Source organism: Myodes glareolus, chromosome 14, assembly GCF_982192425.1.
Source record: "Myodes glareolus chromosome 14, mMyoGla1.1, whole genome shotgun sequence".
Taxonomy (NCBI): Eukaryota; Metazoa; Chordata; class Mammalia; order Rodentia; family Cricetidae; genus Myodes; species Myodes glareolus.
In genome coordinates, this window is record NC_142039.1 from 40,891,843 (window position 1) to 40,908,282 (window position 16,440).

At 43.4% G+C, this 16,440-nt stretch overlaps 5 non-coding genes and 1 pseudogene across 5 annotated transcripts; 2 read left to right on the forward strand and 4 right to left on the reverse strand.

Moving 5' to 3' along the window:
* Positions 1-2,315: 2,315 nt before the first annotated feature.
* Positions 2,316-3,008, reverse strand: LOC148119834 (nuclear transport factor 2 pseudogene; annotated as a pseudogene).
* A 6,453-nt stretch (positions 3,009-9,461) lies between these two features.
* Positions 9,462-9,534, reverse strand: Trnam-cau (transfer RNA methionine (anticodon CAU)). The gene has a single exon. It is a non-coding gene; the product is annotated as a tRNA-Met (tRNA).
* A 4,883-nt stretch (positions 9,535-14,417) lies between these two features.
* On the forward strand, positions 14,418-14,491 carry Trnai-aau (transfer RNA isoleucine (anticodon AAU)). The gene has a single exon. It is a non-coding gene; the product is annotated as a tRNA-Ile (tRNA).
* A 330-nt stretch (positions 14,492-14,821) lies between these two features.
* Trnai-aau (transfer RNA isoleucine (anticodon AAU)) lies at positions 14,822-14,895 on the forward strand. The gene has a single exon. It is a non-coding gene; the product is annotated as a tRNA-Ile (tRNA).
* Positions 14,896-15,697: 802 nt separating this feature from the next.
* Positions 15,698-15,770, reverse strand: Trnaa-agc (transfer RNA alanine (anticodon AGC)). Its single transcript has one exon. It is a non-coding gene; the product is annotated as a tRNA-Ala (tRNA).
* A 232-nt stretch (positions 15,771-16,002) lies between these two features.
* Positions 16,003-16,075, reverse strand: Trnav-aac (transfer RNA valine (anticodon AAC)). The gene has a single exon. It is a non-coding gene; the product is annotated as a tRNA-Val (tRNA).
* Positions 16,076-16,440: the final 365 nt, after the last annotated feature.

Consider the following 16,440-nt stretch of genomic DNA (forward strand, 5'->3'; position numbering starts at 1 on the left):
CTAAGTCCTCTGCAAGAGCAGCAAATACTTCTCTTCAGTCCCAATTATTGTATTTTTTTAATCTCAAAGTAGTAGCTTATTTCTAATTATAAATTTTCATACTAAGTCAAAAACACTTGTTTTATATAATACTATAGAGTCGATTTGTTCTGCAGGGAGTGTATACAGCACATAGAGAAATGTGTTGTGTTGTTGAATGCTGAGAGGTGAACTTAAACTCTTGCTCCAATGAAGAACCACAGCCCTCAGGTAGTGCTTGTGGTATGATAGGCACAGTCACAGAGAATAAGAGCCTTCAGAATGGTCAGCCCTAAAAAGAACATGTATCCCCCATGCCCCTTGAAGCTCACACCTTGAACTGTGAGCTTGAAGCAGAGAGAGCATACTGGAAATAGATGATGCTTTTTAACCTTAAAACCTACTCTCAGTGATGTACTTCCTGCAGCAAGACTGAACCTTCTAATCCTCCCAACAGTACCAGCAAATGAGACCAAATGGACTATGGGAACCTAGGAGAGACAGTTCTCATTCAAACCACAAAAGTGCCTTTTAAAAACATGTTTTCTAAAGCATAGACGTCCAACTTTGTGTCCTATTTTTTTTAAAAAAAAAAATCCTCAAAACAAATTTGTGCTGCCCTTATGTCCTTAGATGGTGGTCTTTTACTACAACATAGATGACTCACCAGGGTCTTTACTCTTAAACTGACTCTCCCAACACTAACAATCACTAATAGTTCCATGGCTAGGAATGAGGTTGTATGCCCCACCCTGTTCTCCATGCTGGGATTTGATCTGTCTAGGGCATGTGTGGGTTTTGTACATCATGCTGTTTCAACCATTATGAGTTCATATGCTCAGGTATTCTACTGTATCCAGAAGATAATGTTTCCTTGTAATTTTTCACTGACACTCTCTCTCTCTAACATTCCTTCCAGATTCTATTTCACAATGAGCTTTGCAGGAAAGTGTGGGAGAATTATCTGTATTCTGTCAATCATATTTTAAATAAATGCTGATTGGCCAGGCAGGAAGTATAGGCGGGAAAACCAGACAGGAAGTAGAGATGGAGCAAAGAGAACGGGAGTATTCTGGGAAGCAGGAAGCTTCCTCTGCCATTCCTGCCCAGACCACATACATGTTCTCTTTAGGGATGAGAATTCTGAGATCTATTCTTCTCTATAGACCTTGACCATTGTTACTTTGTTAATCACCGTCTATTGCAAAGTAGAGGCTTCTCAGATGAGGGCAGAGAGGTGCATTGATGTATAACAATAAGTCATTAGTGCTATATCAATTTAACAATATAATAGCAGTAGGTTTTCCTCTAGGGCCTATGACCTGTCTAGCCATAGGTTCTTTGCCCAGTGATGGTGCCAATTATGGGTTTCATCCTGTGGAACTGGATTTAAAACCAATCAGTGGTTAGTTATTTCCATGGTGTTCATCCCACTACTGCACCAGTAGACATGTCTTGTCAATCCAGTCATTATTGGAACTTGCAGGGTTCAAATAGCTGGGTATTAATGTAATCATTTTTCTCCTCTGGAAGCTTAAATAGCATCATCCAGTACTATGAAATTTAGCCAGAGAAATGAGGTTTCCAGGTCTATACAAGCTTAAATTTGCCATATTCTATGAATCAAGTGGTATTTTCAGCAATAGCATCCTACCATCAAGTTCTGGAGGCTACCCAAGAGCAATGGCAATAGCTTGTACCGTTTAGTGGTCTATGGGGCTTTGCTGGACAAAGCTCCCAAAGGAGTCACGAGTTCTGCCACTGGGATTATTGGGGGGGAAGGGACTCTGGTATGTTCATGTATACATAATAAAGAATTAAATGGAGTCACCCTATAATAGCAACTTTTTTGTCTTTTTGAGTGCATCTTTTCTTTGTGCTGAACCTTTTGAATACCTCTCTTCTAGTTCTATGTACAATATGTCATTCATTTATCATTTATGCTTAAGCATGCATTGTCAGCCCATTTATAGCAGTTCTCCAGTTGTTCCTATCTTGGGCAGTCCTAGATGCTTGTGTTACTGTCATACCTGAGGTTCCACAGTCTTCCTTTATGCTGTCTGTCTATCCAGCGTTTTGGGCCACCACCTATCTGCACGTCCATCTCCTCATGCTCCAGGGCTGTTGCTATTTTTTTTTTGAAAACTTTTGTGGTTTTATTGTATCATGAGGCATTGAAACATCTGAACAAATCAATATCTGGGTGGTGAGGCAGCTGCTTTCTCCTTCACTTCTTTGGGTTACTAGAGCAACTTGTCAGTAGATTAAAAAACGAAATAAAACAAAAACCGACAATCTTTTGCATTACTTAAGTCTTTCCAAGGCATGCGCTGGTACAACACAAACGTCTCCTGTCAGATGCAACTAGTCTAGCATCCAAACATCATGCACAACACCGTGGTAAAAGAAGCGCACTGCACCCACTCCCACCTCGACCCTGCTCATTTGTGTATGATATTTGGAGCATCTGGAGGAATGAGATAGTATTGGGAAGAGGAGGGAGGAGGAAACAGCGTGAGCGTCTGGCCAGGAGGTCAGCCGAAGTTGTGCAGGGCAAGCCTGAACATGTCATTGGTGCAAACCCAAGCGTCATTGATGTTCTTTAATAGAAACATCTGGTGGAAACCCATGATGGGATCTTCATCGGCCTTGAGCTGGCCTACAACCATACTGATGATACAGCTATCTGGTGTAGGCTGATGGTCCTGCGCCGTGATACTATGCTGGATTTTCTGGAACGGAAGTCTAGACAACTCCACAATGGCAGCTTTCCCCTGGAACTGCTGTCCTTCCCACGTAAGGCATGATGCATCAATGTAAATTGCGCCTAGTTGGGTTCTGTCGTTATCAAATAATTGGTAGTAATGCTGAATAAAGCTGGATCCAATCTGCTCCCAAATTGGCTTGTCTCCCATCCTGGAGAGTCACCCACCTCACCAAGACCCGTGGGGCTGGCACGATGGCGGCAGCGGCAGCGGCAACCCAGCGCGGTCTGCCCAGGGCTGTTGCTATTATTAATTCCAGGAATATATTAAAGAGTAGTGGTGAGAGGACACATCCCTGCACCACTCCTGTGATTGTCTTAAACTGATCACTTAGTTCCCCACAGACTTTGACTGATGCAAAAGTATCTTTATAGGTGTTGTCCAGTATCATGATTTTCTCGGGTACCTCATTGTTTCCCAAAGTCCTTTCCTACAGATGCTATTGAATGTCTTCCTGAAGTTGATGCAACAGACATACAAATAATTTCTAGATTCTTTGTACTTTTCTGCCAGTTCTCTCAAAGTGAAGATCTGATCTATTGTGCTCCTATTAGCTCGAAATTCTCACTGGGCCTCTGCTTGGATTTCCTCTGTTCTGCCCTTGATCCTTTGCAGGATAATGGAGAAGATCCTGCTGCTATGCCACAACAAACTGATGCCCCTGTAATCTGAGCAGTCCAACTTGTCCTTCCTCCTGTGTCTGGGAATTATGACTGAGTGCTTCCACTCTATGGGAATCTCTTCGTGTTCCCATAGCCCTCTCAGGTCTGAGAAGCACCTCAGCCCAATACGGGCATACAATATGTAGCAAATTGTAAATTGGATCTGCTCCAGTGTGCTATAGACTATTAGTCTTTATTCCCATATACATTTCATCTTGTTCCATGATGTATGTGTACTAGGGGCCTCTGAGGAGCCAGAGAAAAGAAAACAGAAAATAGCCACACAGAATGAGCAATGACCTTGAATTTATGTAAGTTGCACCACATCCTCCCTGCAACCTTATCTTTACTTAGGAAGTCTTCCCAGAAGTCTTAGGGGGAAGGACAAGGAGACCACCACACCATAATTACTGCCAAAATGCTTATGTGTCCTTGCTACACTCCTAGTAACCCTTTCTTCCTCAAAATAAGTCATTTTCAGAATCTCAGTAACCAATAAAATTATGTATTACCATGTATGGGAGACAAAGAAACGAAACCCTGAGTGTGGTGGCGCATGCCTTTAATCCCAGCACCCGGGAGGCAGAGGCAGACAGATATTCTGATTTCTGGGCTACAGAGGTAGTTCCAGGACAGCCAGGGATACACAGAGAAAATTTATCTTGAGACAACAAAAACAATAAAATAAATAAGTAAATAAATGAAGCAAGAAAAAAAAAACCTTCTATAAAAGGTTCTGCTTTACTAGGTTGGGTCCTCTGGAAGAACAGTATGAGTCATTTCTCCAACCCCAATTTGCTCATTTTATTTTTGGTTGTAAGCCTATCCTTTAATGGCTGAACCATCTCTCCAGCCTCCATTTGCTCATTTTAAAATAAGAATTTGGAGCTGGGCAGTGGTGGCTCACATTTTAATTCCAGCATTTGGGAGGCAAAGGCAGGCAGATATCTGTGAGTTCAAGACCAACCTGGTCTAAAAGAGCTAGTTTCAGGACAGGCCCCAAAGCTACAGAGAAACCCATTTTCAAAAAAATTAAATTAAAAAATAAAATAGGAATTTGGGTTTGTTGGTTTTGCTGTTGAGTGATTTGATTTTCTTATATATTAAGGGTAGTGACCAAATGAATCATTTGCAGTTGTTTTCCTTCCATACTGCAGTGTCTCTTCAGCTAAAGATTTCCTTCATTGTGAAGAAGACTCTTAATTTAACATAATACTATTTGTTTACTTTTGCTTTTTTTTTTTTAATCTCTGCTTGTGGGTTCTTATAAGTCTGCCTGTTCCTGTATCTGGAAGTGTTTCCAGTGTTTTCTCTAGTACTTCGTAGTTTCGGGTCTTCCACATAACTCTTCTAATTTAACTCTTAAAACTCTGTTGTGACTCTATGTATCTGGTGACAGAAAGGGATCTAGTTTCACACTTCTGCCTGTCAACATCCAGAATTTATTTTGGAATTGGTTCTTCCTAAGTGGAGAAAATTTAAATCTGTTTTGAAAGCTCTCCTGCTGGTTATCTTTTTCCCTTTTAAGTTTTCCATGTGGGTCTCGTACTAATCTCAGCCTCCCCCACCCTGCTCTCCAATACCACAGGAAGGGATATAAGTCCCAGGATCCTCTGAAAGCTTTGCTAGATACCTTCTTTTAAAAATTGTTTTAATATGTAGTGGGGTGTGTGTGTGTATGTGTGTGTGTGTGTGTGTGTGTGTGTGTGTGTGTGTGTGTGTAAGCATGCCACCGAAGACAATTTGCAAGAGTTTGTTCTCTCCTTCCACCTTATGGGCCCTCGAAGTCAAACTCAGGTTGTAACATTAACAGCAAGTCCTTTTACTTGCTGAGTCGTCTTGCTCTGACCCGTTTGCTAAATTCACTCCTGGTTGGCACTTTCCCGCCTTTAGTACTTTACACACGTCTTCTCTCTGCCTTCTCACCTCTGTCACTTCTGAAGAGAAATTGGCTATTAATATCATTGAAGAATATGTTTTACTAAATTAATTGCTTCTCTTTTGCTGCTTTTAAAATTCTGTCTTTATATTTGCCCTTTGGGGTTTGATTGTAATGGATCTTGTAGCTTTTTATCTTATCCTGCTTGGAGTTTGTTGAGATTCTTGGATGTGAATATTCATGAGTTTTGTCAAATTTGAGAAGTTTTCAGCATTAGTTCTTCAAATACATCTCTGCCCATCCAGCTCCTCCTTCAGTGTCTCTCATGAAGAGTGGCAGCCCACCTGCCACTAGCCACAGGCCATTTAGACTCTACTTTCTGCTCTTTAGAAAGCTTGTTTTTTCATACTTTCTGCTTGTTTTAAAAGTTTCTGTCAAGAACTTAGTCTCCTAGTCTTCCATCTTACTCCAAAGGCTTCTTGTAGAGCAATTCAGACCCTTGCAGGGAGATATTTCTGGGTTGATTTTAAAAATTCAATGTAATTGAAGAGCTTTTCCTTTCCTTCAGCTGAAGAACAATATTTTTTAATTAATAGTAATAAAACCCCCCACAAAACATTTCAGATTGCCAGGTAATAAATAGATAGCGCTTTGTTCATTTAAGACAAAAGAAGCCCTCAAAACAAATTGTAACAACTTGAAGAAGCTGAGAGAAGACAGGAGGGGAGGGGAGCAGGAAAACACATTTGGTGGCTGCTCTCTGGAAAACCGCTACAAGCTGCAACATCTTACAGTAACTGCTCAGCCATCTTGTCACTAGGGACTTACCAGAACCAAGAGATCTGATGAAGGCTAAACCAAAAGACAAGACTTTTTGGCATTATTGCTTTCTGAATAAAGTGGCTGTCCTTTGCGTAGAATTTTTGCTGTAGCTGACTCTCTTTCTGTTGCATATTTGGGAATTAATTCCCATAGTTGAGAACAGTTTCTTTCCCCTATGTAAACGCAGAGATCCACCTTTCTGCAATTATCTTTACCAGCGGGTATTCGGTCAGTGCTTAGGGTCCAGGCATAGACTATCTCATTTAAGATATGATCTCCAAGGACATAGAATTACTACCTGCCCAAGTTGCTGCTCTGGTTTTACCTCACTCAAAAGACTCTTAACTCCTTACACTCACCTTCACCTCGGTTTACTGATGACTTTAGTTCAGGAAATTTATGGCTGTGTTTTACTCACAAGGACAGCAAAAGAGATAATTGTCTGCAACCCAGAGGAAGACCCACAACACCCACGAACATAACGTTGATAACTGCATAACCTGGAACTCACAATTTAGAGGGCTGGGGCAGTAAGTCTAACTCCAGACATCGGCCCATTGAAACTACAGCATTTGGTGTATGTGCTTATCTGATCCAGAGCCATCAGCTTCTCCCTGACTGTTTAGATAGGTTGCCTGGTTGCCTGGTAGCCTCTATGCATACTGGGAGAAAAGAAGTGGCATACTGATTTAAGCTATCAGTGCCCTATTCATAATTTTACTGAAAATAAACCCTTTGGCTCCTTCTAACCCTCTAAAAATGTAACATGGAGTGCTAACCTTCCCCTCTAGAATCCCCTGATGATTTAATTCCTTTCTTAACTTTCTCCATTAGGAGTTCACTTGATGTGTGCTAGCCACTCCCATAGATGTGTGTGTGTGTGTGTGTGTGTGTGTGTGTGTGTGTGTGTGTGTGAGAGAGAGAGAGAGAGAGAGAGAGAGAGAGAGAGAGAGAGAGACCCTTATCTGATTTTCTATAGGGCAAAAGAATCCAACCCTGGAACCTGCTAGGGCTGGGGAATTGCTGGTTTTAAGGATATATATATATATCATATATATATATATGAGAATGTTTGTAACATGTAGAACAGGGAACAAGAGAGAACAAGGAAGAATAAAGATTGAGAGAAGAATAACCATGGACAGATGATTCCCGTTGTGAGTAGACTTCTTTACTTTTTAATTTATTTTTTGCTTGGTGTTTTGAGACAGGGTTTCTCTTGTTGCTTTCCTGTCCTGGAACTAGCTCCTGTAGATCAGGCTGACCTCGAACTCACAAGAGATTTGCCTCTGTCTGTCTCCTGAGTGCTGGGATTAAAGACATACAGCACCGCTGTGAGTAGACTTCTTTACCCTCAGAGTTGTAGCCCTCCTTTAGCACATCCTGGCATCTTCAATTGAACCCATTGGAAAACAACTAAATACAGTCATTCAGCCAACACTCTAGGTCTGCAAACAGCTCTGCTCACACACCTGGATGCAAAGAGAGCCTGTGGTTTTAGTTTACTTGAAAGTATGTAACAGACTCTTGACTGTGAAACTATGCCTGTGAGGGAAATTTTCTCCTAACATTCCCTTACAAGACAGACATAGCAGTTCTCGAGACAGAGAAGACGGCTGGACCCTCCCTGTATTCCAAAGGCAATTTTTATTGATGTTAGAACAATCAAAGGGTTGACCATGTGGTGGTATGATGACGCCGTTGGAGTGTTGCTGTCTGTGTTCCATTGGGAGAATCCTTTTTCTTCTCTTTCCAGCTTCTAGGTTTCACCTCTTCCACCATTTTCAAAGCTTGTATAGAAGGACCAGTTTGTACTCACATACATCTCTAAATCTCCTGCCCTTGAATTACTTTGCATAATAAAGGGAGAGGTTCTCTGTTTTTATCGACTCATCTGATTCTATTGGACTGACCTGGGTAATCCCAGACAGTCTGTCTGTGGTGATGAGGGTGACAAATGCCCACCTTAGGCTCAGGAACCTTGAAGACTTGGTCCCCAGTTGGTGGAGCTGTTGGCAGAAGCGGTGCTGCTTTGCTGGAAGAGTCCCAGGGCTCAGCTGAGACTTCAGGGACTCACCCTGCCTCCTCCTCTCTCTGCCTGGTGCTTGCAGTTGAGCTGTGATTTCTTGACTTCCTGCTCTTGCAGCCATGTCTGAGGCTTCCTTGTCAGTCTCTCACCATTTTGGCCTCTTAGCCCTCTGGAACCCTAAGCTAAATTAAACTCTCTTCCCGACTCTGTGACCTTAACACAGCTACAGAGCCATCTTCCCATGCAAAGCAACTCCTCATTGGCTCCAAGAATTCAGACAAGAGGATCTGGGGAAGGGATTTTACAATGTGTACAATTTCAGGTCAGGTGACTGCAGTGTAAGAAATTCTAACATAGGCCTCAAGGCAGGGACATCTGGAAGACAGGAAATGCAATTATTTAAAGGGTAGAAATTTAACAGAACCCCTGTTTTGTCTGCTTAAGCTATTCTTAAGTGAGACACTTTTTTTTTTTTGAGTGTGAACTAAGTAAGAGCAGGATGGGTACTATAACTCAGCAGGACCACACCTGGTTGCTGCCTTGTCCCCACCCCCACCCCCAAGAGACAGGATTAAAAAAAAAAATCCTTTATCTTTTTTGGTCATCAGGGTTTTTCCATAGCAGATTATCCTGATGTCATTGTGGAAGCATGGCTGGGCATTTTGTCTCCTCAGAAATATGAAGACTTCTGAGGCCACAGTTAAAATTGCTAACTATGCAATATCTCCTTAAAGACAGCGCTCCTCGGGGTCGGACCTCTCTCTTTCTTGGACTACTCCTACAAGTCCCGTGTGTCAGGTCCTCCTTAGGATAACAGAAGCTTTGCAGTTTTTCACCTAGATCCACCTGACCCCAGACCAGTTTTCTCACAGCCTGGATTCTCCCTGTTCTAGACGAGGGTTAGCCTGTTTCCCAGTTTATTTCAGTACAAATACCAAATCAGCTAGCCCAGTCTTCTAGTTACCCTCAAAGTTGACTTCCGGTTGCTGGTAAGTATGGAACACTGGAAAAAGGAAGTCCAGCATCTTGTTTGCCCCCTCCCCGTCAGACCTCGTCGTAGAGCGTTCCTGTCCTAAGTATCAGAGGAACCAGAAATACACTAGGGGACAGTTCCATTTACTGAACCTTCATGTCTCTGTCTCTACGTTCTATAAAGGTTCACACAGAAAGACATCCTGTTAGGCAGTTCTCAGTCGCAGGGTTCCTAAAATTTCTGCAGTACTCGTTTGTCCATGAGTCTAGCTTTAAGAACGTGTTGAAAGGGAAGTCATCCAATCAGCAAAAACTGCCCTCTCTGAGGCTCGAACTCAGGACCTTCAGATTATGAGACTGACGCGCTGCCTACTGCGCTAAGAGGGCTGTGGAAGTTAGCTTTTGGTTATACCACATAGATTCAATCCAATGTGTTCTATCTGTTCCCATTTCTATCATCAATTCTCAAGTCTGTATTTTTAGGTGTTTGTTTTAAGGTGGGGATATTTCCAAGAGAACCAACAGAGACTCTCTTAGCCCTGTGCCCTTGATAGCCTCACAAGCCCTGAAGTCATGATGTAGGACTGAACAAGGGTGCCGAGTTTGCGCTACTACTTGTCATCTTACTGTACACATTTTACATCTTCATTGTTCTCAATCTCCTTTTCTTTCCTGTCAGCCCTGCCCTGTTGGAACAGTGCCTATCACTGAATACTTAAAAGTGTAAACAGCTCACATCAGTTCTTTGAGACAGGTGTGCAGGACAGTTCATGCAAGCTTGCAGGTCCAACCATTTTTGTCTTGAATAATCCCTCAAAATGTCACACAATGATGCTAGTGTGTGTGTGTGTGTGTGTTGTTTTTGTCACACAATGATGCTAGTGTGTGTGTGTGTTTGTTTGTTTTTTGTTTCTTTTCTTCTTTTCCACATCTATGACCCCCAAACCCATTAGAGATCTTGATATTATTTCTCTCAACCTATTTTCCCCACTAAGCCTATGCATCATTATTCAAATTTTACTGTTAAAGCCGAGGCTCAGTAGAACTAATCACTCACTGGTGATTGACAAAGCCAGATGAGAAACAAAACAGGGCCAACCTTTCATTTTTGTTTCCTTGAAAATTTCATCCAGGTTGTCGTAGTTAGGGTTGTCTTTGTTATGATGAAACACCATGACCAAAGCAACTTGGGAGGAAAGAGTTTATTTGGCATACACTTCCACATCACTGTTCATCATCAAAGGATGCCAGGACAGGAGCTCAAGTAGGGCAGAAAACTGGAGGCAGGAGCTGATGCAGAGGCTAATGAGAAGTGTTGCTTACTGGCTTGCTCCTCATAGCTTGCCTAGCTTGCTTATAGAACCCAGGACCAGCTGCCCAGGGGTGACCCCACCCACAATGAGCGGAACCCTTCCCCATTGATCAGTCACTAAGAAAATGCCCTACAGGCTTGCCTAAATCCCAATCTTATGGAGACATTTTCTGAATTGAGGTTCCTTTTCCTTCAAGGACTCTAGCTTGTATCAAGTTGACACGGCCAGCCAGCGTACAGGAATACAATGTTTCTTTATCATATGCCCCTCCCACTCTTTCCTACTTTCCCTGTGCTGCGATTCCTCACCCAATTTCATGAGCTCATGAAGGTGACGCTTTATTGTTGTTATTTTCCAGAAGAAAAGCTTCTGCCTTCTGCGTATGTGTCAACACAGATTCAAAAGACCCCCCCCCCCCCCCCCGCTGCCCAGAGCAAAGAAAAACAAAACAAAAACACATGGCAGCTCCATACTGTCTTACCTAGGGCATTTGTCTTACCAATTTGCTTCCCCCTCCCCTATCCCCACTTCTCTTTATTTCCTGGGTCTCATAGTCTGCCTGGTCCTCCTCACAGTCTTTCTAAACAATCGAGTGCCAAGAGAAGAGAGGAAGCAGAGTTCAGTGCCATCCACAGTTTTTCCTCACCGAAGCAGGATTCTGGCTCAATACTGAAACATGGTCACTTTCTCTGAGTATAGCTAGTATCAGGGTAAGCACTTGATTTGTGAAACAGCAAGGTCTACAGTTTAGTATACATTCCAGGATAGCCAAGATGACAGAGAGATTCAATCTCAAACAAAACAAAACAAACAAACAAACAAAAAGATACGTGGAATAAAGAAGTGCTAGCTAGGTAATTTAGAAACCTTGAAGTTTCAGGAGAAAAGGTAGACAGAGACAGGGTCTGAAAAACTGGAGCCTGAGAAATAAATGTCACGGGGGAAGAGTGGGAGAACATTGTCCTCAGAGTGACTGCTGGGAACAGACAGTAGCCAATGCCTTCCACAGAACTGTAAGTGCTTTGGAGCAGGGGTTCAGGACCCTTGTTTATGAGTCTATTTGGTAAGAGGGCGAGAGTGATTGTATGGACTCATGGAATTAGCAGAATGTGTCTTCTATTATGAGTCACATTCCACAATTGAGAAAGTCAATTGCGTGAGATCAGATGGGGGGAAAGAGACAGTGTTAAGGAGAGGGTCAGGGACCTGGAGGAGCTTCTGAAGCAAGCCATCCCTTATGAAGATCCAACACCCTCTCCAGCACACTGGCTGTGCTATGGATAAGTGGCCTAAATCACATGACGTGTAATTAATTCATTATCTCATGCAAATTCTTTAAACAGGAAAGGATGTTATAATTATAAAACTACATTGTAGAGGTGGTTAAGAGCACACACTTCTGTGCGGAGGAACAGAATTTGGTTCCCAGCACCCAGTCAGGGCAATCCAGTATCTTCTTCTGGACCTTCTTATGCATTTACACTCATGTGTACACAGATACACTTACATTTATAAAACTTTAAATAAATAAAATAATATATACACATTGCATTAAAATGAATAAATATATACCACTTTCACTTGCCTTCTATTTATTTACTAAACATTTTTTTTTTAACGACAGGGTTTCTTTGTGTAGCCCTGGCCATCTAAACCAACTCTGTCGACCAGGCTGGCCTGGAACTCAGAGATCCACCTGCCTCTGCCTCCTGAGTGCTAAAATTAAAGGTGTGCAACACCGCATGGCCCATTTGCTTTTTAAACCGTCAAATATACCCCAGGGCAGGATCTAAAGAAAGGTAAACCCCTTGAAGGTATTTACCAGAGAATAAGGCCCTAGAGTTGTAACAGGGCCCCAGACCATAGTATGCCCTCAGACCTTAGCACAGCTGACTCCATGATGGAAATACCATTCAGGGTGTAAAACTCAGCACAGAGGCAGCACCATCTGCTAAAACTGAAAACAAAGACTTAATCTATCAAAGTACATAGTTCTGGGGCAGTCCCTAATGTGCTAACTTTGTTTTGTTTGTTTTTTGTGTTTTTGTTTTTGTTTTTTTGCTGTTTCAGTCTGACTAACTGTTCTTGTTAAAGGAGGTGTGTCAACCCAGAACATGGTTTTTGTGCTTATAAGCTCACCATGAGAAAGACTCAGTGCTACACTCGGATCAGAATGCCCAGTGTCGTCACCGGCTGGCTAATAAAGACTTTCCATTAGCTTAAGCCCATGTGTGGAGTCTTCGCTGGGAGTACCTCCACCACAAGGACTAGGGAGGAAAGCGCATGCCTGGAGCTGGCTGGCATTCCTGCTTCTTCTCATTCTAGATCAGCCACTGCTCTACCCTAGAGCTGCCATCCCTCAGGCATAGGCCTTTCCAGCACGCAGTTATTGACTGTTTTGTGGTGCTGGAGATGAAGTCCAGAGAATAACATAGGCCAGGTCAGCTGCTCTGCATGGTCACCCCTTTAATCTGTTATGTGTGACTTCTGTGTTTGGAGGTTGAGGTCTTTGCTAATTCCTCTTTTCAATTTAAAATTGCCAGAAGGAGCCCTTTCCTTTTCATTCAGACTGAAGAACCCGGTTGCCTTAATTTCTTTAACACTGCTCAATACATAATGCGTGTAAGAACGGGTCAGCGGCACTGGAGCCGTTCGAGATTTTCCCACACTCTGGAAAATACTACAAGTGTCTGGAGCCCTGAAATCTGAACCTGAGGTTCCACAGTCTCCCCGATGGAGATTTCCAGATAAGAACCCGGAGTTCCGTTTTAGGGTGCGATTTCGCAGGCATTTTAGCAGTACTGAGACAGCTCAACGAGAATCAGGCAGGTATTTAAGAATGTTCACTTCCTATGGAGGTGTGAGGCAAAACTGATTTATGTTGTCTAACACATGCTAACGGGATCCGAGAATATATTTACAAAAACAAAAAAAAAAAAAACCTTCCCACTCACGAGGACCAATATTCTGAGGAACTCTGTCCCGGTCTCCCGAAGAAATTAACTATTATCCCGCTAAGATGTCCTAATCAAGCTCGCTGTGACCAAGAACCCCATCTCCACAGACCCTCAGTAGTTTTGAAAGAGGGTAAATGAGAACCCGAGACGCAGTTCCTGGGCTTTCTCTGGGATAAACCAGAGAAAGTTTGTAAGGTCCTTGTCAGCTGCGCACGCGCAGGTTTTCTAACCTTAGACAGTTACAGGATCCACATCTGAAGCAGGGCGTTGAAATGAGGGCCGCGCGGAGCTCTTGGCCCGGCCTTCGGGGACCTTGGCCACAAGGGACCTGACAGCCTGGCGGTGAAGCCGTTCGAGTTTAGAGTGGTGAAGTAGATTGTGACGTTCTAGGAACTGTGCGTCACGCGTAGCACTTTTCCCGAATCCCCCTTTGTTCGGGTCTCCTTCTGTGGTTGTTGCCTCAGCAAGACCCCCAGTTAGGGAGCGGGAGGTCCGAGGGTCGGTCCCTCGTGAACAGAATCAACAGTTCTTTTCACCAAAAGTGGGACGGAAGAACAAAGGTCTCGGTAGGTGGAGGCTGATGCCCGGCGTTGACCTCCTCGAAAACAGACTCCGAGGTTGGGGGCGACTTTGAAGTCACAGGTACTCCGTATCACCAAAGCTCCTGGTTGTGGAACGAGGGGCTCTTTCGGATGTCAAGATGAGGAGACTTCAAGTCAGCATCCGGATCGGAGGAAACCCAGGCTTCAGATCCTGCAGCCCCGGCTGCATTCAGTTCCGTGGGTGTCGCCTTGGGCTTGTTGCGGGTTTTTTGTTGTTGTTGTTGTTGTTTCTTTTGCTTTGTTTTCTTTTGTTTTCTTTTGTTTTGTTTGCCGAGGGTCCGCAACGCTCAGACCAAAAGCGCCCAACGTCAGTGTTTTTGGGGCGACTTGAAAATACTCATTTCAGAATCGCAAATAATTGCTACCTGTAGAGTTCGACAGTCAGATAGTTCTCAATTGGCCGGTTAGCTCAGTTGGTTAGAGCGTGGTGCTAATAACGCCAAGGTCGCGGGTTCGATCCCCGTACGGGCCAAGTGGAAATTATATTTTAGAAGCAATTCCATTTACTGGAAGCTAGTGAAGCATAGCACCTTAGAAAATTCAGCTTCGACTGCTCTGTAGTCCTCACATCTGCAGCTGGAGGAAGACTTGCGATCTGAGCAAGTATACTTGCTTGTCTAGGCTCAGCAATCATCGGAATGTGACACATACCCTCTTCGGTTTTCAGGTTTAGAACTCTTTTGTTTCATACCTCTTTTCAGAAAACCTTAAAAATTCAAACAAATAAAAACACAAGACCTAATGGTAATTGGCATTTGTATGCTTACCCTTCTGAAGTTGTAACAGAAACATCGTTCTTGTTGGCCGGTTAGCTCAGTTGGTTAGAGCGTGGTGCTAATAACGCCAAGGTCGCGGGTTCGATCCCCGTACGGGCCACGTGAGAAACTTTTTTTTTTAACTTGAACACACACATACACACACACACACACACAAAACAAAGCACAGTCTAGTCTACTAAGTAGTAGTCATTTCAGTCAGAATGCTTTCAAAGAACTTCATCTTTATTGACCCCAGCCCCACAACTGCCGAGACTTTCCGTGGTTTTAGTGGCCTTAAAGCACAGATGGAATCCATCTGAGAGCAGAGGGAAACAACAGAAAAATGTCCCATTCACTCCAGTGTCCCTTCCGTCCAGCCACACTGACCCGTCACCACCTGACTTCCTGGGTGGGTCAGAAGGCTGGTAACTCCTGTTTCTTTCCTGCCTTCTGCCTATCTAGAGACTCAGCTGAGGAATACCGGGTTCAGAACCCCAAGCCATTCACCAATGTGCAACAGCTTAGTGAGGTCCAAAGCGTATTTTCGCAGACATCTTTTCCTGTCAGTTTTGAGACTGAGCCTTGTTCCTCCAAGCACTCCTCGGCAGAGATCTGTGCTACGATATTTACAATGACCCTTTTAGTGATCTTCCCCATCCATTACAGAGACACGTGCAGATGAGTGCAATGCAATAAGTCAGATGTCCTCTGCTATTTCTCCAAACTTTAATTATGATGGCATTGAATTAGGTTGGGCTTTCCACACTAGGCAAGCACCATGGCATTTAGCCACATTCTCAGCCCTTAGATACTCGGAAAGGTCGTATCGTGAATTTGTGCTCCAAAAGAGAACACACAAGTCACCCCCATTTCCTGAGAATTGCTGTGGAGTGTGAGTGACTCTCAAGAAGCCTAAAAATTGGAGGATGTGGGCATCGATCCCACTACCTCTCGCATGCTAAGCGAGCGCTCTACCATTTGAGCTAATCCCCCGACGTCTTTCTTTCCTTGCTAATCCCTTGATGTTTTTACAATTTTCCATGTACTTTCTTGTATGCCAGATGAATCCATGCGTTCTCCTAAAGTTAACTGCTACTTCGTGGCCTAAGAAAGTATGCCGGGAGTCAAGTGGCAAATCAAAGACCCGAGATTTTTTTATGGTAACTACTCAAAAGTGTAAGGAATGAGTTGAGAATCTGGAAACAGAAATTAACAAAAGTAACTTTGTTTCCGCCCGGTTTCGAACCGGGGACCTCTCGCGTGTTAGGCGAGCGTGATAACCACTACACTACGGAAACTTCACTTCTACCTTCGCTTTGCCTAGTTTGTAGAAATAGATTCTTTCTTTACCTAGGAATAATTAACGATAGCGTACGTTGTATATCCTTGTATCATGGGTTAGCTAAATCAAAGTAACTAAGGTGACTGCGCCTTCCATGCCATGTTCTTGGTGACTCCGCTCTGCGGGTGCCAGATGAACACTCCGATTCCACGTTATAAGTGAAGTCCTGTGGAATTTTTCCCTCGGTGGATCGATCACCTCACTTGCCATGTCCTCAGCTTCTTGGTTTCGAGTGACAGAACCTCCTTATAATGTTGATCCTTCCCGGAATAATCCTTCTGGGAATTTGCCTTCTGTGGATGTGAAGAAGTCAGCGTCTCA